Source organism: Pelmatolapia mariae, linkage group LG1 (assembly GCF_036321145.2).
Source record: "Pelmatolapia mariae isolate MD_Pm_ZW linkage group LG1, Pm_UMD_F_2, whole genome shotgun sequence".
NCBI classification, from domain to species: domain Eukaryota; kingdom Metazoa; phylum Chordata; class Actinopteri; order Cichliformes; family Cichlidae; genus Pelmatolapia; species Pelmatolapia mariae.
The window spans coordinates 6,809,259-6,833,742 of NC_086227.1; the positions used below are offsets into that span (position 1 = coordinate 6,809,259).

Sequence of the window (24,484 nt, forward strand, 5' to 3'; positions counted from 1 at the left end):
GCTTTCTACCAAGACTTCTCAGCTGATACCATCTGTTCCAACAAGGCTTGGTTTCTCTCACTAACCCAACCATTGCATTTACTGCAAACACTGAAGATGAGCTGCTCTTCATGTTTACAGCTCAGCCTGTCTGTGCTGATTGTTGGGGAAAAGCGTGTGCTGGTGTCATCAGTACATTCAGCCCAGTTACCTAGCTCAGTGATGCTGCAGGTAAAGGAGCTGAAAAAGCTGCTGCACCATCAGCTTCCGGTTGTATGGGCAGATGTCAGAAAGGGAATCTCTGGAGGAAATATTCCCATCGCCTGAGTTTATGATACTCAGCAAAAACTGCACAACTCACTCATTCTCTTATCAGAAAAGTTCTGTATTAACAACTGTAAGTAATTTTCCTGACCCATTGCCTTAACTACCACCCAGTCACACTGAAATATAATTAGTTTGTGAGACACCTGTTGTTATAGATTGCTAAAAGGACAAGATTTGAATTAGATGAATCTAAATAGAATTCCAGTTGCTAAAATCTGAAATGCTGAATATAATATGAACCTTTATAGAGAAATCTAGGGTACTCTGGAATTTCCAGTGGTGTAATGGTTAACACATTTGCTTGGCAAGTATGAGGGTGACAGTTTGATTCCAGTGAGAGACACAAATCCCCTCTGAGTTTGCATCAGGAAGAAGATCCAGTGTAAGACATTCTGCCAAAGGACATCCAGTGCCTCCTGCGCTAGCAAGGGACAATCTGAAAATGGCTTTTTTTAGAGAAACATTTGTGTAAAAACAAATTCTACTAGGAGTTATTTAGAGACATCAGTAGCTTTTAATCTGTTGCTGCTTATAAGGTCGGTTTGCTGACTCGAGCTTTTCTGAAACAGGAGGCAGCAGTGCCTCTGTTTGGTGTTTCCACAGTTATTGTCTCTGTTTCCATGGAGCTTGAAACCTAAGGTCCCATATGCCACCTGCCAGCCATCTTTCAACAGTTTTGCCCCCATGCATATATTTTCTTTGTTTGCTCAGAAGCAAGCTCACTTGCTGCCTAACAAATTTAACTAAACAGAATCTAAACTTGACTATCAAGTTCTGAAAATATGAATAGCAGAATTAACTGAAAATAAGAAAACTGGCTGGCTTTCCTTTTATATTTTCCTACCTTATGTGGTCAGCTTGGAAAAAAATCAGTTCAGCATGGTTGGTACATACAGGTCATCAGATGTTGTGCATAAGACTTCAAGTCTTGGAGGGGGTGTAATCATAAGAGGGAATCATTTAAACTTTAGACGATTCTTAGACAGTACTTGCTGCTGTACTTGCTACTGATTCTCTCCTCGGGTTCAGTGTAAGGGCGTTCCCAATGTGAGAGAAAACCGTATTAATTATTGATAACTACTCTTCTCTTGACTGGGATGGGCTCACTCAGGATAGTAGATTAAAAGCTCTACCTTTCTACACCTCAGACAGGTGAGCTCCCACACACAGAGTCAGAAAATTTCAAATGATCAGACTGGGTCCTGAACTCCATGTCAGCTGTCAAGATTTTATTTTATTAAAGTTAGTAAGATTCTGACCATTTTTGCCAGATTTACTAATTAGTTATTTTCCATCTTCTGCCGAACTTCACATTCACCTTTTGCACCACTGATAGTGATTATTGTAGTGATATTATAAACCTGGATGTCTGCCATATGGACTATCAATGCCATTAAGATTAGCAATAATGAAAACATGGTTAAATTACAATACATAAATGAAGTATTAAAGCTATTTTCTGACAATTATTTACACATTGTTTTGGTTATACTATGTTGTGAGACTTGCAGGCTTTCCCATAAAGGCATGTGATACTTCTCCTTCCTCTGTTTAAAGGACCAATTACTTATGACTACTGTGAAAATGTCCAAATCGTCCTAACACAGTCAAAGACTACATGACTAAAACACTGCACCCAATAACAAAACCAGTAGCTTCGGTTTCTGAGATCAGGTAAGTGATAAATTTTCTGTGCTCTTTTCTTAGGTCAGATGAGGAGCTGAAGCCCAGTTGCTCCTTGGGCCTGGATGAAGATGAAGGTTTCAGTGACTGGAGCCACAGGCTAGAAAGCCGTAATGAGCAAGAGATGCAGAATGGCTGCAGGGCAAAGGAGCAGAGACCTTCAGCATCACCACCAAAGCCTCAGAGTGACCAACATCAGGTGGATGAAGAGGGACAGGCAGGAGGACTAGAACCAAGGAGTAGGACCCAGGACACTTCAACAGAAGCTCCAGTGAAGGTCAAATAGATTTGTACCTTCAATGGCATACTAACGTAGTGTTAAACCTACATCTTCAGTGCAGATTTACCTCACTATAGTGATCTGAGGTTCATTCAGACACAAGAGTTCTGGTTTACAGTTGTAGTAAGATGTTTACATACACTTATCATGGGCATGAATGCCATGTCATTTTGTTATTTTTTCAGAGTGGAATGATTATACAGCGTACGCCTTTAATGACTTTAAAAACAAGAATTGGGTGCATAGTGTTGAAGCATTCATATAGGCTCAAATTGTCATGTCTGCAGTGGCAGACGGTGAGGAGTGTAGAGAGAGAGTAGACCCAAATGCAGACTACCAAGACACAATTTAATATTAACAAAAAGTGAGCCTTTATTTCTGGCTGCATGAAATGCAAACAAAAGCAAAGGGAGACTAAGATTAAACTAACTAAACACTAAGTACATGGATCGAAATTACCTGGAACAAGAAAAACATGGGACTAGGAAACAAAGGGAGATGAGCAGACAGTCCAACAACAGGCAAAGGAAGACAGAGGACTAAATACACAAAGGATAACGAGGGGATGGGAATCAGGAGGGAAACATAGCTGGAACTCATCTGACACAATGAGACAGGGAGGAAGCAAAACAGAACACTCTGAACACAGCTCAAGGGACTATCAAAATAAAACAGGAAACATGAGCCACACACTAAGACGTGGCTTTGACACAGGGACTGGGGAAGAATCAGACATGGGAACATAACTGACACAAAAACACAAAACAGACACAGGCAATAAACGAACATGAAGACAAGGGAGACTAGACATGAAACGTGGAATACAGGGGAGGCACAGTGACAAAACCTAAAGACTAGAAACGAATAGTTATGTCTATAACTTCTGTTCCCTGAAGGAGAGGAACGAGGTACAACACATAAGTAAGGGATATCACGCCCTCGCATGTCCTGGCTGAAGAAACCTTTATTCACGTCTTTAAGGCAGATGACATGTGATGACACGCGCACGGTCCCACCTGCACATATAACCGCTGTCATCACAGTCATCCCTCAATTCAATAGCCGCTCTTCACCGAGCCAAACTGCTCAGTGGGGCCACCTCGTTCCTCTCCTTCAGGGAACAGAAATTATAGACATAACTATTTGTTGCCTTTCAGTTGATTCACATGGTACAACACATAAGTGGGGCAAAGCAAGACCTTTGGTGCTGTACACCAGTGAGATAGCTTCTATAATCCTGTGGGACAGCCTCTGTTTAGACAGAGCTCTACCTCTAGTTGGATTAGCGAAGCAGACAAACAGCTGGTCACATAAACACACATTCCAAGTGCGCTCAATGTAGGTGCGTAGCACACGCACTGGACAGAGAGAATGCATCCTCCTCTGCTCCTCAGATGCCAAAGGAGGGGAGCAAAAGCTCAGCACCTCAAACTCCATTGAGCTATAAGATGCAGGCATGATCTTGGGAAAATAGGCAGCATTTGGATGCATTATGACCTTGTGGCCATCAGGAGAGAACTGTGTGCAGGAGGGATGCACAGACAGCACATGAGGACACCCACTCGCTTTGCCAAAGCCAAAGCGAGAAGTAATGGAGTCTTATTTGAGAGAAATTTCATATCCACAGACTCAATGGGTTTAAACGGGGGGCTACAAAGGGCCTCCAGCACCAAAGACAAGTCCCAAGCAGGGACACTGGACTTAAGCATGGATCTCAGCCGGCGAACCCCTTTCAGAAAATGTATAGCGAGGGGATGTGCACCTGGTGTCACCCTGTCAAAGCCAACATGACAAGCAGATATAGGTGTTAAATAAACTGTAATTGTTGAAAATGAAAGGCCCTTATCGAGCAGCTCCTGCAGGAATGTCAAAACATCCACAATAGCCCTCTGGTTATTTTTATTCAACCTTCTTTAGCTCTGAACAATGTCTCAAAGTAGTGTTTAACATGAATAAATAGAATTAGACATAAAATAACTGCATTGAAAATACAAATAGGCACTGAAAATGTATTACAAAATGAACATGTAATGTAAAACTCAACAAGAAGCCGTGTGTGTGTGTGTGTGTGTGTGTGTGTGTGTGTGTGTGTGTGTGTGTGTGTGTGTGTGTGTGCGTGTGTGTGTGTGTGTTTTTCCTGGTTTGTTGGAATGTACACCTTGAAGAAACAGCAACCTCTGAAAGGTACCAGGTGCTCATCAACTGTCACCTCAGGGCCTGCATTGTACATAACTGGTAGGCGCTCCACCCACCTGTTCAGTGGCCAATTCAATAGGTCGTTCAGTGGCCCATTCAGTGGGTCATTCAGTGGGTGTCGTTCAGTGGCCCATTCAATGGGTCGTTCAGTGGCCTATTCAGTGGGATACCCATTCATTTCCTATGGCGGTCACTTTTGGCGGTCACTTTTTACAGATGTAATCAAAGTTAGTTAAAACACTCAAAATTCAACAAAAGAGGCGATAATCACTGTGAGATGTTCTACCGCATGGTGTGGAGGATGCATAAGGCCTTGAGGCAATCGGATGTAAAACACAATATTTATGAGTGCTTTAAGCTGTAAATCGGTCAAATTTGACCTGAACACAACAGGAAGGATAGAGCACTGAAATGGGAGAGTGTGGCGGTCCTGGCACCATTGCTCGAAGGCTCGCCATTTGTAAGCATACAAGCCTCTAGTAGATGGGGCCCTAGCACTCTGAATTGTTGCTACTAGGTGGCAGACCCTTAGCAATCAAGTTTGACCTCTCAGGAGGTAAGCATGAAGGCGCCACAGATCACGCCACAGGCATGGATGAACCACTTCTCCTCCCGCCTGAGAGAGGAGGTCCCTGCGGATAGGAAGCTGCCAAGGACTCGCTGCTAGCAGGCTGATTATCTCTGCATACCACGACCTTGTGGGCTACCAAGGGGCCACTAGAATCAGAGAGAGAGACTGCCGACGCACTCTCTCTAGAACTGGAGATATCATTTCCACTGAGGGGAAATGCATACGGGAGCACGTCTGGCCATTGGTGCGCTAGCGCGTCCAAGCCCAAGGGTGCATTGTGGTCGATTATGGAGAAGAACAGGGGGCAGTGAGTATTTACTCTGGAGGCAAAAAGATCTACTTGAGCCTTACCAAATAGATCCCAAATCTGAGCCACTATTAAAGGGTGCAACCTCCATTCTCTGCCCCCAGGTTCAGGTGCACGGAACATGGGTGGCTCTTAGAGACAGAAAATGAACACTGCACCATAACAGCAGAAAGCGAGACAACTTCAACAGGGGAAGGGAGTGTGTCCCTCCCTGCCTGTTTATGTAAGACACCACTGTTGAATTGTCCGTCCTGTCTAAGACATGCTGGCCCTCCAGGACTGGACGGAAATGTTTGAGAGCTAAGAATACTGCTAACAGCTCTAAGTGGTTGATGTGCAGCTCACCCTGGGCTGCGGACCAGATCCCTCTCACTGATGCACCCTCGCACAGCACTCCCCACCCCCTTAGGGAAGCATCTGTGGACACCACCTTGTGAAACAACACCCAACCAGTCCAAGAGCCCTGATGCAGCAGCCCGGCCTCAATCCAGGGATGGAGAGCTAGCATGCAAGACGTGGTTACTGTCAGCCTCCTCCGGAGGTGATGCAATGCACACAGGCCGTGAGAGAGAGTCCAGCATTGATATCGTCTGGAAATGCAGTCTGCATCTCAGCTGAAACTGTTAATCTTTTTTCTTTTACTATATTTTATTAATATGTTGCTCTTTACTATTTTTTACTGTACCATTCTGCTGAGTGACTGTCTTCTGCTCGTCAAATACATTTCATTGCAATGTTGACCCTGTGCTAACTTGCATATGACAAATAAAACTGAAAACTGAAACTGAGCGAGGCAGCGATGAAACGCGGCCACTCCGACAAATGTGCGCGGCTGGAAAGCAAGCGTATTTCCAAACCGAGGAAAGAAATCTGCTGACTCAGGATTAGCGAGCTCTTTTGAAAGTTCACAGAGAACCCCTCTGTCTGAATGTGTGAGAGAACCAGTGACAGCTGTGTCTCCGCCTGCTCTTTGGAGCAAGCTACGAGAGCCCAGTCGTTTAGGTAGGCTAAGATGCGGATGCTTCTCTCTCTGAGGGGTGCTAGTGCTGCCTCGTCCAATTTCGCAGAGGAGCGAGCGACAGCCAGAACAGCAGCACCAGGTATTCGTAGGCTACGCCCTCAAATGCAAACCTCAGAAACTGCCTGTGTTTCGGGTGTATAGCCACATGGAAATAAGCATCTGTTAGATCAATTGTGGCAAACCAATCTCCCGGGCCAACTGCATTCAAGAGCTGTCTGAGTGTTAGCATCTTGAACTTGTACATTCGTAGATACGTGTTCAAGACTCACAGGTCGAGGATGGTATGAAGTCCTCCCCCTTTCTTCGGAACAACAAAATAACGGCTGTGCAAACCTTTGTCTGTCTCCGAAGCCGGGACCACTCGTATTGCTCTTTTCTGTAATAGCGCCTTTATTTCCTCCCTGAGTATGATGCCTGCCTTGGTGCCGACAGTAGTGTTTACGACTCTCCGGAAACAAGGCAGTTTGACCCGGAACTGTAACCGGTAACCCATGGCAACGGTTCACAACATCCATGGAGAGGGGGCGCAAGCGTGACACTGAGGGAAGTGAGCAGCCAGCCAGCTAACCTGCGGCACCGTCGGCGGTGCGTTGTCGCCCCCCAGTGTGTCTGCAAGGGAATGCTTCACCTGCCTGACCTGGCTCATTCTGCCTGCAGGCTGAGCATTTGCGATTGTTTGAGAATAAACAACACTCTTTATTGATTGTAACATGGGAACATGTACATTCACACATTTTGTTGGAGGCACCTTTCCTGGGGCACAACAATGAAAAACAGCGGGAACACTTGACGTGGTCACCTGAACATTTAACACACCTGAACAGGGAGTTACAACCTGAGGCATTTTGTGTGCAGGGGGTTTGTGCTTGGAGAGAACTTAAGCGGCACCTTGAGGGCGGCAACACACGGGTAAAAGTAGCGTCTTCCTGCTGCTGAACCCCTTCTCTACTCGGAACCACAGCTAGGAGGGCTGAGGCTTCTTCCTTCTGGGCGTCGGGTTCCGCCGGGGGCCCGAGGGTGGGCCTTTGCTCCAGACTGACTGGCGTGGAGCTCGGACCGGAGGATGTGCTCCCGCTGGTGGCACACCCACTGCGGCAGTAGGCGCTGGTCTCTTGCCAGTCGGCAAAGGAGTGGCGGGCCTGTGAGGGCTAGCTGCGGGCTTGGGCCTCGCCTGACGTCAGGGGATGATGTCGCGCAGAGCTTGAATGTCCGAATAACCCAGCCGCAGACACAGATATACAGCCCTGTCCATATCCAGTACGTCAGAGAGGGTCAGCCACACCATCCCTCTGCCCAGGGAGAGCGCTGCACAGCAGGACGCACGGAGGACGTAATCCGTGGCGACTCTGACCTTGTTAAGAAAAGGTGCCAGCGGGCTGTCATCAGGAACCAGAGATCCGAGCTCCGCAGGCACATCGCCTGGCATGTCTGGAGCATGGTGACGGAGCTCATGGCACAAGCAGTGCCGGCCTGAGGGATTTTGGCCATTGCGGGCTCCGTTCGGAGGAAAAAACCCGTGAACTGCGACAGCTTCTGAGCTAGCAGAGGAGAGGGCCAATCTGTCTGCAGCTTCTCAGCAGCACGGTGAAAAAGGGAAAAAAGAGAGGTGTCGTCGTGGCCGACCGGTGCAGCAACAGCGGCACACTGGGCCGACAATGAGCTCTCCTGCTCATCCTCCAACAAACCATGGATGTCCAGGCCGATGTCCAGCATATCATCGTCTTCCTGGGAAGCGCTGGAGGGCTTCAACCCAGGCTGAAGTCCGTTAGCGCTCCTGCATGGTTCCGGATCATCATAACCCATCAACATATTCCATGTGGTCAGCCCAGCTAATTGCGGGGACATCGACCAGATAATCCTCGTCTTCGGACTCAGACGGAGCCGGAGCTTCAAACTCTGTACCAACTGTCAAGCATGGAGCATCACGGTCTGGAGCTGTTTGTTGTCAGTGGACATTGCTCAAAGTGGATGAATAACGAAGAAGGATTACTTCCGAATTCGTCAACTTCAACTCAAACCAACAACTAGATGGTTGAAAGTTGGACACAACTGGATATGCCAACAGGACAATGATCAAAACTACACATCAGAACCAGTTTTTGAACTGATAAAGCAGTGGGCTTATCCACTCCAGGATTAAGCTGCTGAAATTGCCCACTCAAAGCTCTGAGCTCAAATGTATTGAAAGTTTGTTTTAAAAGCCAGATCAGTGTCTAGAAATCAACAATTTTAAATGAGCTCTACCAGTTCTGCCAGGCCCTGGTAGAGTTCAAATATTGAGACAAATATATAGCAAGAAGTATGACAACCACTTGGATCTAATGACTTCTAAAACCATCCCGGCAAGATGTGAGTTATTAAGGGAGATTTAACCAAAAATTAGTGGGGGTATATAATTATTTAATCTCGTCTGTATACCTTTGACCCTTTGTAGAACTTGTGCACCAATTCTTGTTTAGTGAAGTCATTAAATGCTTAAATGCTTTGCAAAGTGGTAAAAGTTCAAGGAAATCATTAAAAGCTCAAATTACCATGACATTCATATCTACACTGTAGCTCTGTTATGGTTCCCAAATCTGCACTTTGGTTGCCCAATCATTTACACTAATAATGCTCTACATAATGATTGTTAGGGAAATGTCTCTGCAAGCACAGGAGGAATTTAAGTATGTTTATTATTACCTGTAGTGATTTTTAATCGTAACTTGTAACCTAGGGGTTTATGCGGGGGGGAAAGTAAATAAATAATTATTGCAATCCTAAGAAAAAATTATTATTATTATTGCAATCCTAAGAAAAAATGCATGGTCTTAGTCTTGATCAAAAGTCGAAATATTTAAAATTATAATGCCATAATACAACATGTACAGCTAATAATTCCTTTGAGTTCTAAACTAACTAAACTAACTAAACTCAACTAATGTTGTACCAATACAGTCAAGCTCATCATCCAGCTTCAACACTATTAAAGCTGATCTATGTAAACATCTTTAGCACACTCTTGGTATATAGCATTAATTTATTAAAGATGTTGTGTTCCCTTCTCTGCTTTTGACTTCTTATAGACCTCGAATGACAAAAAGGAAGTCAGGACATCTTACAGCTCATCGGTCTTCTTGGCACACGAAACAAGGTTGCAGCACACAACCTGCCGGCCAGCAGATATGACATCGTATTTGGCAGCAGGAACAATGAAGCCACGATATGCTCCCTACTCACTGTTAGTTTTTTTTCCTTGTTCTTTTTTTTTTTTTAATGTCTTGCTGTGCCCCATCTAGGTAATAGACACACAGCATTACTCATCTTCTCTAATTCTTAAACACAAAAAGCTACAAATATAGCTAAAATATAACATAGCATGTTGCTATATTGTATTTGGGTTGAGGAAAGAATTAAATAATAATAATGAAAAAAGAATTAGAAGTGAGCTTGCTTAACAAAAGGAATGAAACAAAACTTCAATGTACAAACTTTATTTGATGAAAATATAGGAAAATAAATAAGTCATAGTCATGAAAATTGTGGGTTATCTTGTTGCAATAATACAAAATTATATTTTGGTGGTGATATTTTCCAAATGCCTGCTTTAAAAAAGTGTTTCTAAAAGACTGATTAATTAACACATTACTTTGGATACACATTTGTCGCTCAGAAGTAATCGTGATTTTCTGTTACCGACCATAGCAAAGAACCATCTTCTGTTAAATGTGAACAAACTATAATTGTCACTATCCAGCAAGGTCACTGTGGAAAGAGTTCACTCTGGTGTATTTAAACAACATGATTTAAATATTGTGTAACTGTGCTTGTTTGACATATAGTCAGACCTGTTATAAAAAGATGTCTTTTATGTTTTATCAACAAAAGCTTCTTTTTTTTTTAATCATCAGCCTGCCAGGTCCCCTCGCTCCCTTGTTATTTCTTTATTTCTGAATGTGTTACATCATGTCTTTATAGGACTTTGTGGGTTTGTGGGTTCCATTACTTCCAGTAGAATTTTATCAGCCCACAGGCCAGTGATTTTACGACAGAGACCTAATTGTTTTGGTTGGTTTATACCGCAGTATGAGAAGCTTTAATCCCAAAATTAACTAGGATTTATTTGCGTAGTTTCTGTAGGAAGCCAGGCAGAAGTTTTAGGAAAAGTAATATGTTTTTTTTTTTTACTTTTCTCCAACATTTTCTTTTCTTTTTTTCCTGCTGTTGAGAAATGTAACATAATTACTATATTTTTAAGAAAATGTTAGGGAAAGATTATATCATGTGAGGTGAAATCACACAGTATGACTGTCAGCCTCTACTACACCCTGCTCATTTTGCTCAAGTACAGTACTCAAGTGATTTTACTTTTTTGTTCACTATTGCATGGCATTTTGAAATGCAGTCATTTGTGTAGGTTGTGTAGAGTTTTTTTCTTTGTTGTTTTCCCCAAGGTTTTTACTTGTGGTAATGTGTCTGGATCACAACACTTTGGTCAGTTCAATGTAATTATCTTTTCCACAGTGAAGAAGCCTGCAGGGTGAAGGGGGAGGTGGAGGTGCAGAAGGAACAGGAGGAGAAGGATGAGAATAACAAGCATGAGCAGGAGAGAGAAGAAGAAGAGGTGCAGCCAACTCTGCAGAAAGAGTGGAGGTCGACAGAAAGCAGACAGACTACAAGAGATGATGAACAGGAGGAAGAGGTGGACTTCACACATGAAGTGAAGGAAGACCTCCACCATTCAAGGGAGTGGCGACACAGGGATGACAAGAATGAGGCGAGGGAGGACAATGAAGAAGAAGAAAGAACACTGCAAAACAAGGTTTGCTTTGTACAGATTGTAAGGAAATCTATGGATTTATACACACACACACACACACACACACACACACACACACACACACACACACACACACACACACACATATATATATAATTAATTTAAAATATATGTATTATATATTACATATAAAATATATTTTTTATATTTAAATTTACTTAGGTAACTGTCCTTTTTGCACAATAAGATCAATGTAGAGCAATCTTGAGGACAAGATCATACTTTCATGTAAGATTTGCAAAATGCTACCTCAGAAAATGTCAGGAGGTTTGTGAGTCTATCAATAAAGGCAGACTGAAGATCCATTTTCAATAAAACACTGTTGACATGGATGTCATGCAGCAAGCACACAGGTTCCAAATCAACTAGAATTACACTCTTCTGGAAACAATTTTAAATTGTATATTTGGCTATGTCATTTATAATCCATCGTGTGCACATAAAAACAATGAATCTCATGAAATCTTCATGAGATAATAACATCAAGGACAAACTAACTTCAGTTTTGCCTCCATGATTCAATCTCTCACACAATTTGTCAAATGTGTCCAACAGTTTCACATAGTGGGATGTTAAGAAGTTGGGATTTAGGCATTTCATTTTGTTATTCAGACATCTACAAAGCAGCTATGTCAGTACTTTACTGACATAGCTCCAGAAAAATGTCCTGTTTCCCCCAGTGTTTCATAAAAAGTGTTTCACGAAGTACACGCAAGCTTTTTAAACAACTCCAATTTCATAGAATTTGGCTCCAGATCTGAAGCAATAAAGTGAAAGAATGCTGCTTTGGCTTAGAGGGTGTCAAAATGAATCAGAGCCTGACAAAAGCACCAATGATGTAAGGAGCTGTGGAAATTCCAGTTTTTATCACCAGCAGTGGGCCAGGTATTCATTAGGCTTTTGCCACCAACTAATGCAGTGTGAGCGAACAGTGAAAACAAGTTTTAAAAGTTTCACACTTTTAAAAAAGGGCGATATTGGGGAAAAGTGTCAAAATTAAATTATGCATCAACACCCAGCCCCGCCAACATTTGAAAGGGGTGCACTCTAAAAGTACCAAACGCCAGCTACGCTTTCAGAGAGGTATATTGTTGTACCATTAATCCTACAACAGCTTATGTCTGGAGTGTTATTGTTTAAGATGCTGTCATTGTATCCTTGATGGGGGGGTAGTTATTTGTTACAATTGTGGTTTGTGCTTTATGGAAACAAACCTTGATCCTCTTAGGAAAATTTTCTGCCATAATGTACAAAGGCTGCGATACCAAAACTAGCAACATCTGGTTTTATTTTGCTTTTCCCCACCCAAGGGTGAAGTGGATACTAATGTGCCTTAAAGAAATAAGAAAGCTTATTAATTTAAATCATCTTAAACTCTAAAAGAAACAATACAAATATGTGCTTTATACTGCTTTGAGGCATATATTTACCTTGCCTTCAGTGTATACAAATTAAGGACAGAAATGTACTTTTACTGCACATCTGTCTATCAAATACAAATGTTCTGTTTTTTATTTTTTTTTCCTAGCGACTGACAGACAGCAGAGACCAGTGGAGCGAGCTGGAAAACAGAAGCTCTGCCATTTCTCTCTGCAGCAGCAGTGAAGGCGAAGAGTCATTAAACTGCTACGGTCCCATGAGCCCAACATTCAAGGTAACTTGTAAAACCGAGGGTGATCTGTAGGACTTCTTTTGGTATTTACTGGGTCTCCATAATCATATGGTGTCTAGTGTAAGCCTCCTTACAGAAAAGGTAACATCTACTATGCTCCGGTACAAAATTTGATGTATTGTACTGTTCCTGCATTTACATATTGTTCAATCAGAATACAGAAAACAACTAAAGCTAAAGTTCAATGCAAAGTTTTCATGTGATATGTTATGTGCAAGTGAATTTTGATTACTTTACAGATTTGATAGGTGTTTCCTTCAAAAGTTAAATTTCTTGTAAAATTCCCTTGGTTCTGTTTGAGGATGTTGCAACTCATCTTTGATGGACTAGTTCCTTCTTCATTTTTTAACAATGAAGCAGGTGTGTACCACGTGGATCGGTCTGGGTCAGCTTCAGTTGCACCCAGCACTTTTACCTATGATGATGTTAAATTGTTCAGATATAATGTAATGAACTTCTGATGATAAGGTCTTATTGTGTTACATTGTATTAATCATGTCTAAACCCAATGTCTTTTTAATGCCTCCTGATGTCCCAAAAGAAACTCCTCATACAGTTTTACCCAGTAAGTAACCTGCATGTGTCAGCTGACCTATTGTGCAGCAATGGAAGAGAGTCATTTGTCAAACTTAAGGTTTGATTACACTGATTAAAGAGCAGCCATGAACTGCATGACACAGTTTTATTGGTAGGATTTTTAAATGGTGAGAAAACCTGTTATTGTTGGTTAAAAAACCTCTTTGAAATTTGAAGTTAATACCACCCTAACATTAACCCTCAGTGGTTTGGTGACCTGATGAATGTTAAAAAGTTCAGAACAGGGAAAGGGTAAAATAACTTGTGAACCACAGAGATATATATTTTTTATTTTGCAGTGTCTTTTGGTGCAGTGTCACTGACTTCTATAGGAATTTGTGTCTCAGCTTACTCTGTCTCTTTACAGGATGAAGTGAGCAGCCGCGTCACAGCAGATGGTAAATGCAAGGTGAGTCAGGGTGAAAAACAGCAGGCCACTCTCAAGCAAACTCAAGCAAACACACCCTGATACACCCCGAATCTGGCAGCACTGCTATTAGAAAGATTGCAAAACTACTGATAATTTGACCTGCTACAAGAGGAAAAACCTACAGCTGCAAAGTGAAATCTGTCTCGGTAATAAAAGTATTAGGTAACTTAACCCCCTGAATGTCTTGATGCATTCTCAATCATCCAGGAAAGTAAATCTCCAAAAGTTGAATCTGTTCATCTGGACGTAGCGTTTTGTGGAAGAAACGTTTCGTCACTCATCCAAGTGACTTCTTCAGTCTCGGCTGACTGCAGGTTTCCCCAATCTTATAAACAGTGCATTTGCATAATGACTGAAACCAGCCCACTGAAGACCAGGCAACAAAGGAAGTTTGACTTACTTGTTGTACGTCGGAAACCACCGCAAAATACGGAGAGTGTCCTCAGTGGCCAGAAGAGACAAGGATGCGACACGGAGGATGTGGACAAGTGGGTGAAGAATTTGTCTGACAGACAGCTCACCCAAACAGAGAAAAACATCCTTGCTAAAGGGTTGAATTTTGCTGTCACACCAAGACAAATCCCACTAGTGGAGCTGATCACAGCCACAGAAACAGCAATTCGTAACAACAATATTGCAGAAGTGGAAGCAGAGCAACTACGGACGAAAGTTTTGGCCTGTCTCAGCAATACAAAGCCCCCAGCATCCAACATCACCATGGAGGAGAGGAAGGCACTCACATCACTTAGTGATGACAACAACATTATCATCCTTCTGGCAGACAAGGGTAGGTGCACAGTATTGCTAAACCAGAAAGACTATCATGAGAAGATTTTGTCACTACTCAGTGATGAAAATACTTATGAGCCCCTGAAACGAGACCCAGGAAGTGGCTACAGGAAGAGGGTGATAGACTGTCTGAAGCAGTTAGAACAAGACAAGGCTATTGACCGGACCTCATACCACAGGCTATACCCAGGGGAGTCTACACCAAGTCTGTATGGTTTAAGGAAAATACATAAACAGGGTGCACCTTTAAGACCGATTGTCTGTATGATCAACTCGGTCATCTATAACATCTCCAAGTTTCTGGCTTCGATTCTCAACCCGCTGGTGGGCAGCTCTGAACACCACATCCAGAACACCCTGGATTTTGTTGAGAAGGTGAGAGATGTCATCATGGAGGCAGATGAAACCATGGTCTTGTACGACGTTACATCTCTCTTCACTTGCATCCCAGTCACGGAAGCGTTGGAGGTAGTTTGTAAGAGATTACAGGATGACACCAACCTCAGCAACAGGACCACTCTCAGCATCGACCGAGTGTGTTTGCTTTTGGAACTGTGTCTTCATTCCACCTACTTCACATACAAGGGTCAGTTCTACAGGCAGAAACATGGGTGTGCCATGGGCTCCCCAGTTTCACCCATCGTGGCCAATTTGTACATGGAAGAAGTGGAAAAGAGGGCTTTGCTATCCTACCCTGGAACACCACCAAGCCATTGGTTCTGATATGTGGATGACACCTGGGTGAAAATCAAATCTCAGGACGTACTACATTTCACGGATCACATTAACTCGGTGGACCGACACATCAAATTCACCAGGGAGGATATGAAAAGTGGCAGGTTAGCCTTCTTAAACTGTGAGATTTCCATCAGTAATGGGGGACATCTAAAAGCTGACGTGTACCGTAAACCTACACATACGGATCAGTATCTAAGGTTTGACTCTCATCATCCACTGGAGCACAAACTGGGTGTCATTAGGACGCTACAACACAGAGCGAACACCATCCCCACTGACACAGCGGCCAGGGAAGCAGAAGAACAGCACATCAAGAAGGCCCTGAGTAAATGTGGTTATCCCAGCTGGACTTTTGTCAAAGCTGGAAAGACACCTAAAGAAAGCTCCAGCCGATCCAGGAGAGAAGGACAACCGCTGCCCAAGCGAAAACCTGTAGTGATCCCGTATGTGTCAGGAGTATTGGAACAGTTGAGACGCATTTTTTCTAAACACCGCGTCTCTGTGGCTTTTAAACCCCAAAACAAGCTGCGCCAAAAACTGGTCCACCCCAAGGATCGGGTCCCCCGACACAAACAGAGTAACATAGTGTACGCTGTTAAGTGCCAGGAGGATTGCCAGGATTTATACATCGGGGAAACCAAACAACCTCTGGCGAAGCGGATGGCACAACACAGAAGAGCTACCTCGTCAGGCCAGGACTCTGCAGCCTATTTACACCTACAGGCCAGTGGACACTCTTTCAACGATGAGGATGTACACATCTTGGACAGGGAGGAACGCTGGTTTGAGCGCGGAGTCAAGGAGGCCATTTACGTGAAAAGGGAAAGACCATCTCTGAATCGAGGAGGGGGCCTAAGGGTACATCTTTCGCCATCTTACAATGCTGTGATTGCAGCCATTCCCCAACTCTCTGTGAATGGTACTCATGGCCATTGATCAGTGGTCTTTGATCAGTGGGTTTTGGTCAGTGGTTGTTGATCAATGGTCATGAGAATTTGCATAATTATGATTAAGGAACTGACCTCCCAGCCCATTGTTCCTTCAGTGGGCTGGTTTCAGTCATTATGCAAATGCACTGTTTATAAGATTGGGGAAACCTGCAGTCAGCCGAGATTTAAGAACTCACTTGGATGAGTGACGAAACATTCTTCCACAAAACGCTACGTCCAGATAAACAGATTCAACTTTTGGAGATTAACCCCCTGAAGTCATGACATATGACTAACCCGATATTTTGAAGAATGTCAAAAGAGACGTTTTTCTAAACAAATGTAAATAGTAGTTATGTGTGTCAATTAGAATAATCTTTGTTCCCTGATAGTCAAGACTTGGAAAAACAATTCAATAAAAACAAAAATGACATATAAGGCTAGGGCTAGGGTTAAAGTTAGGGTTGGGGTTGGGAGTTGTTAATGATGACTTTGGCCTCAGGAAGTTAAGGATTTCTGTCAGAGGGTAAAAACAAGGCATAAAACACCTTTGTTTTCTGATAACAAATTGCCTGCAGTGTTTTGCAAAAGGTCTAACAGGTCAAGTATTGAACAGCTCTTATTATAAACATTATAGGATCGAGGTTTATCCTGTTAAACTGAACCTGGTTGAAGAGAGGGAACATTTACTATCTTTGTTGCATGGACCTGAGATGAGGACTTGAGAAGGAAGACAGAGAATTTATCAGAGTAATGTTTGGATGAGTCATGAAGACAGTAATTATGTAATTGTTAGTAGAATATTATTTGACAGCTGATTTCCTTTGTGAAAGAACACTGACGTTTTTGTGTCTCCTTTTTGTTTGGTTTTTTACTCCTGTTTAAATTGTTGATCTGCGAAATGCAAATTAATAAACAGAAAATTTCCATTCCTCAGATCACAGAGCGAACAGAGTCTCTGAGGAGAAGGTAGGCCTACTAATAAAAAACACACACAAGAATGATCAAAATCTAACACGTGCAGGAACCTTTCTTTCAGTGTAATATGATGTCCATCACCATTTACACGTAGAAACACCAAACTTTCCTCTGGAAGGACATAAAGAGTTTGTACCACATGCTAAAATCAGACAGAATTACACTTTTGCCATGACTGATTCTGTTGTTTATGCATTCTTCTAAAGCACCAGCAACATAAAGAAGACACTGCCACCTCTTCCTGTTTCCAAGATCGACAAGAGACTGGAACAATATACACACGCCCTGGAGGTAAAACTGCAGAGTGTTTTTCTTCTCAACCAGTAAGAGGATATTTGTGGGATAATTGTCTTGTAATCATTAACAGATTCCGCAGACTGATCACTTGAAACCTCAGAGGACACTTTAGACTGCTATAATTTTGTTTTTTATTAGCAGCGGTTGGTTGATCCTCCCTGAGGATCCCTCCCTCCCTCCCTGATCCTCCTTCCTTCTGCTGGAGGTTTCTTCCTGTAAAAATGCAGTTCTTCCTTTTTTTTTTCTTTTTTTTTTTAACATTGTGAGGTCTTTGTTAAAATAAACATATTTTAACCTGAGTGTGAAAAAGATGGTGTGGTCTTGGCTCGTTTGAAAATACGGTTATCATTTATCACAGGGAAAAAGTGTTTCTGGGTATTTATCCAAATAAAAAGAATTCTAAAATTAACGAAAAGGTGATGGTGTTTAATAAAACATAAAGAAAGTGGAGAAAAAACAGTTACATCTATTCAATTTGCCTGTGACTGGCAACAATTATTGCGTTAAAAAACATTTTTTAAATAAACTGGTTTACATTGTCTTGTGAATCACACATCATTATTGCTATATATATAGCAATAATAGGTAAAGTATTAAAGTGAAGGATGTAAAATCAAGAAGAAATTGGTCTGTTGTGCAAATGAGTTTTCATTTTTGTGTATGTGTGGAGTATCATCGTTTCACAATGAAGGCAAAACAAATTCCACTAATATTTGGTTGCTTTACAAACTAGCACTCCTTTACTCGCTCACACAGTGACTCTCTCACTAGATTCTCAGAACTGACCTAAACTTTTCTACTTTTCTTTCTGTCATCTTATTTTTCTCAGCTCTCCTCAAAGGAAGGCCGATCAGGCTGCCAGACAGTGACTGATCTCACTGCTCCCACTGAACCAGTTGCATCCAAGAAGAACCTGTTTGAGGCCGGAGACGCCTGGAACCAAAATGCCACCTCGATCACAGCATCTAAGGTTTATGGAAACATAACTTGTGTGTGTGTGTGTGGGGGGGGGGGGGGGGGGTTGTTGTTACTTTATGTTTCCAATAATTTCCAAAATAATATATTTTAAACAGAAAACGGGAGGCATTCCTAGGGGAATGCTTTTGATATTACTGTAATACATGATGTTTCTCACTTTTCTCTCAGGACGCAGATGCTCTAAAAGTGGGTGTTGCTGATCTCATCAACCAGTGGGTGAAAGGAAGTGAAGACGGAAGCAGATGTAGCTCCCCCTCCAAACCAGCAGTAAGTCAGATTATTATTATTATTATTATTTCTACATGAATTACATTAAATTGATTACATCAGTTTTTAAACAGGTATTTTGCCCAGTCTTTATGTCTTTTTCCAACCAAAAATGGAAAGGCAACAACTACTTTAAAAATATACAAAACCAAAAGTTTAATTTATGATTTTAATGCATGCTGCCCAATTCCATATATGTTCATACGGTCAGTTTGGGTGGCTCAAAAGTCAACATTTACCAGGGTGTCAGGATGATGTCCTCTGCTTCCATGTTTATTAATCCTCTCAGGAAGATTTCTATGGTTCTAAGAGCATGTTTTTGTTCAGATTTTGTCACAGTTAAAAAAAAAAAACCCACACACACAGCAAAAAGAAAAACTTCTTATTCAACAAGCTAGTGGTTAGTGCTTTTTACACAAAACTACTTCTTCTGCTTTTATGGATGTTTCTCTGAACATGAATATTTTCTTGCTTATAACACACTCTTTAAGTATCACACTGTTCACGGTGTCAGCTGCTATCAGCTTTTGTTTAAAGGGTACCCCATTGCTCATATTTTTTCATATTTCATATTTTTTGTCATTGTATATACTGCTATAGCAGTGGATGTTCAACTTAAACATACCCAAAGTATCATGAGGTCAGTGTAGTTTGTATAAATAAAACCAAAAGCTCAGACTTCAGACCTCTCTAAATCAGTAAATAAATAAGATTCATTTAATGTGAATCCTTAAAGTGAATACAAAATAAAGTACAAAATAGTGAAGCTTAAAAGAAGAAAAGTTTGATTTCAGAAGCAATGATGAATTCTGCCATCTGCAAGGGAATGATGTCATGAGTATTTGGTGAAAGAGCAAATCAAACTTTGCCCCACTCTTCATGTGTGTGTCATCTGCTTTCACTGCCAAAGGCTTTGCTATGCACATTGTTGTTTTTTCTGCACTGAGAGTACTTGACATTAAGAGTGTTCAGCTATTCCCACATGGCAGTCTTTCATGCCAATATAATTTAAAAAGGCCACTTTTAAAATGTTTCGTCGTCCTGTGACCTTAAAATGTCTTTTTTGTTGTTGTTCTTATTTATTTATTGTCAGATTCACAAAATTCTCTAAAATTAGCTATGATTCCGTTCCTATCATTATTTATTATTATTTTTATTATTATTGTCAGTTTCATACAGTTTCAGCTTTTTCCTCTATTCTCTAAATCTCTTACTATTTCTTATTCTTTAATGTCTTTCAGTCCACATCATTCTTTGTTCTTTTCTCCTTCAAGTTTTCGCTTCCCAGTTTCTTTTCTGTCTGGTGTAAATCAGCCTCAGGTTTGCAGGCAGTGAAAGTCTGCCCCCTCATGGCAACATCAGCAGCTTTCACATGTTGCTCGTTCAGACAGAGATACCAAAGTGTGGTTTGTTTACTGTTCCTGTTTTCAGGAAATCAAGCCTGGTGGTGTTTTAAACAAGAAAAATTTATGGGAGAGCCTTGGAGACATGTTATCGTCTGGGAAAGAAGGAAAGGTACACGCTCACACGGAGGATGGCAGTACACAAACTTTTAAACGTTTGTCTTGATCAATATTGTTTTATCAACTGAACTGCAGGAGAGCTCCACTGGCAAAAGATATAAATTTGTGGTGACAGGTCACGGCAAGTATGAGAAGGTTTCTGTTGACAGCGGATGCAGTGAGGACATAAACTGCCAGTCAGGTGAGAGAATCCTTTAACTAGTAATGCTAACATTAGAGACGATGCACTATTGTAATGGAAAATGTTGGAAACTTGTCATGTCGTAGCAGCCAGAATGTCAAAAATGACCCAGCTCAGTACAATTTTATGAAACAGCAAATAGCTTGGAAAAGTTAAAAAAAATAAATAAATAAAAATAAAACAAGAAAAAAGGAGAAAGAAAATGAGCTCAATAAAATACAAAATAGAAAATGATGAAGAGCTCAATAAAACACACAATAATCGAGAGATAGCTAATCAGGGAAAAAGTGATCAAATATTCTTTTTCTTTTTCTAGAGGGAGCAATATATTAAGGACTGTTTCATCACATGACTCTTTTATCCAGTTTTATATAAATGTGGAGGAAAGCTCCCCTAAAGTTAAGTTAATATAATATCAGAGTGTGTGTCGCTACAGGAGCGGTGATGTTATTTGCAACCAGAGTTTGTGCAGTTGTGACTGTGACATTGTCACCCACAATGTGGTGGGGCTCATTTGAGCCCCACCACATTGTGGGTGGGGCTCAAATGAGACAATTAATCTATGTGTGGAATATTGATGGAAAAGAATCTAGCTTAATTTTTGAGCAATGGGAGGAAGTACTTTTACAGTTAGTTTAACCATGGCTTTTCCATATACCAAAGCCTTACTTTTACTTTAAAATGTAAAATACTGGCTAAAGGTTTTACTGTATGAATCTTAAATGTAAGTTACAATTACAATTGGTACAGTCTTGAACAATATTTACACTCAAGTTTGGAAATTAAATTACTTAAACCAAATTGTCTGAGTAACAAATAAAAGATTTGTTGCTTTTGCTCAAATGCACACTGAAACTTTTATTTAGCCCACTGTCAGAAATAATCACTTGACCATCAAATGTGAACTAATGTGTTATATTAGTCTGTCACGTTTTCTCTATTTTTACCTGTTTGCATTTTTTTTCATCAAAACTGTCATCATCAGGAAACTGTCATCAGGAAAAAAAAAAGATCTTTCCCTGTTTTTGACCAAACGGGGAAGTCAAATATTAAGACTTTGGAGGGGCTGAAAATAACCCAAGTATAACAGTGGAACATTCTAATGAGCTATCCTCTCTGATCCGCCACTTGGAACTTTCACAGTATTTCCTCAGAGAAGGGGAAAAAAAGAAAAATCCAACAGTTTCACAAAACTTTTTGTATTTTTAAAAATCACACAAAGATATATTAAGCATCAGCATAATAAATGGGGCTGTTTTTAGATTATGTGATTTAAGTCCCCTTCAATGAAGAAATTCCACATCACAATGGTGATCTCAGAAAAAAACCCAAACTAAACAGATTTTGAATCCCAGTAATGTAAGAGAAAGATTTAAACAAAACAGCATCCCGTCCAGCACAATCCTATAGACAGACACGTGAAATATCACAAATCTACTCTTCACTCATTTTCCTTCAGTTTGTCTTCCTACATCAGCCATATTTACTGTCATCATCATTTACCAGTGGTTATATATATACACATCCTTCTTGCAATCTAGTCAGAAGCCCTTAACAATTTGTAACAATGTAGGAAACTAATCCTCACCAATAAAACAGTTCATGTTGTTTTAACTATCACACTAGATGAAGATAGTTTATCATATCATCATTGTTTGGTGGAAACTATCATTCTCCAACATGCTCATACAGGAAAATATCTACTTTCATAGGTATCATTTTGTATTGTTGTATTATTGTAGGTTTTTTACCTTACAATAGAAAGCACCTTGAGGCAACTGTTGGTGCAACTGACTTTGCTGACAGAGGAGCTAATCTTTACCATTATGAATTAAGAGTGATGGAAAAGGGATTTGATTCTGGGATGCCCCCAGCCTGAGCAATATATGATTAAGCTATTAAAAAGAAACAAGTTTTGAGCCATGCTAGCAGCTCTCTCAGTCTGCACTGAGGCACAACAGTGTTTAAGCTTTAATAACATTGTGACAAAGCTAGCACAAGTTTACCAGGCATAACACTTAACAGCCTTAATCATTTTAGTCTAGTTTGTTAGCATGCTAGCATGCTATTGTTAATTAATAAGCCATTATGTATGGTACTTTGGTATCTGAGAACTGGACAAACTAAAGTTTGGACCTAATGAAGGCCCAGACTTGACCATGACTATTTGTGGCAGATAAAAACAACGGTAATTTGGTTGTGTTCTAACAGGGGCATTGATATCAGTACAAAATCTATTGCTTGTTTACATAGAAGGTGAAGATATTAGGTCAAGAACACCCAACAGACCACCGTACCATTGGAAGAATGGTCTATCCAGGTCCTAAAGTTGCTAGCATGGCTAAAACCATAAACATTGCTCCTGTAGTTAACACAATATTTTTTCATTAATGCCCACCTCTGCAGTATGCCAACCTATACACTAATTGTTGTTTCCCGCCTTGCCTGAAAACCAACACTTTTTTCTCATCAATATCTGACTTACAGAAACCTACATTTATTCTGACCACACGTTGAATCTTCATTTGTCTCAGGAAGTGTGCCTTCTTTCAAAATCCATCTGCCCTGTTGTTGCAGGAATGTCAAAGCCCTTTTTATTACACAGACAAACTGCCTGCCAGCGATGAATACTAGAAGCTTTAAATTGTTTAGAAAAATAGAAAAAGGTCAAGCATTACAAATAAAACAATCAAATCTACAATAAAAGCATTTAAAACTCCCAACTAGCCCACGATCAAATGAAAAAAGAAAAATTTAAGCAAGTAGATTTAGAATTTATAATGTGTTTCTTTAATATTTTTCCTCCTTTTTACGTTATGTTTTTTTTTTTTTTGTCAAGTTTACTTTTTTGGTCAAGTAAACCTGCACTTCTTCACCACTAAGAGTACTTGAAAACATCTATTGTGTAGCAGGGATTTCTTTCTTTTTTTTTCTTTACTTTTTCATTACTTTCTTTACCTTTATACTTTAAACTACACCACGGCAATGACAAAGTTCCAGCCTTGGGTCAAACACTTGTTGCAGCGTTGTTGTCATTTTGCAGCCTTCACCACCTTTCCAAGAATAGTCAGCCAATATTTTGTTTTTGTTTTTTTCAAATTACTTTCAGTGTTCTGTCTATTGAGTTATGAATTAGCGATTTGATATATAATTTTCAAATCATTATCATTTCCATCATTCCATATCTGCAGCCTTTGTTGAACCAAATCCTTTGGCTGTTCTGTTGAAGTCCTTCCGTTCTTCCTCCTGAGATTTCCGTTTTATCAGCCCCCTTTCAAACACTGCTGCTATTTTTGTGAGCGGCTTCTCCACTGCTTCTTTCAGCTTCCTGGCATCAAATCGAGGGCTGTACAGTAAAATTGGGAGACGATTGACAAATGAAGGAACCTCTGCCTGATTATCTTTAGCAGACTTTTTCTTGTCTGAATCAGTCTTGTTGGCGTTGATCTGGTGCATAATTCGCTCTTTGGTGGAGAACATCTGAAAGAGGAGTGCATCCCACATCTTCAGTGCTTTAGGACCTTCTTTGTTCGTAGCTACCTCCTGATCATGTTGGTCTGCTGTCGACTTGTTATCAATTTGTTCTATTTTCTTATCGCTGCCACTGGAATTAACCTGAGGTTTAGCCTCTGACTCTGGAAACTGGGGTTCCTCTGGCTCAACGACCATGTGCTTCTTCAGTCGTGTCCAACCACTAAGCTTACTCTTAAGGCCTTTTGGCTTCTGGGCTGCTTTCTGCTCACTGGATGAAGGAGATATTTCTGCTGCAACAGGCTTCTTGTCAGCAATTGAAGATGCAGTTGATGTCACTGACTTCATGGAGGCTTTGACTATCGGGGTTCCTGTTGGTGCAGCTGGTTTGGACTTGAGAACATCCTTGCCTTTGAGTCCAGTTTTTTGCTGAGATAGTGGTGACGTTCCTCTGTTTGGGGATGGAGCTTTT

General features: G+C 41.1%; 1 pseudogene; it reads left to right on the forward strand.

The window, feature by feature from the left end:
* Positions 1-24,265, forward strand: part of LOC134615573 (non-muscle caldesmon-like) — a 31,422-nt pseudogene extending 7,157 nt beyond the window's left edge.
* Positions 24,266-24,484: the final 219 nt, after the last annotated feature.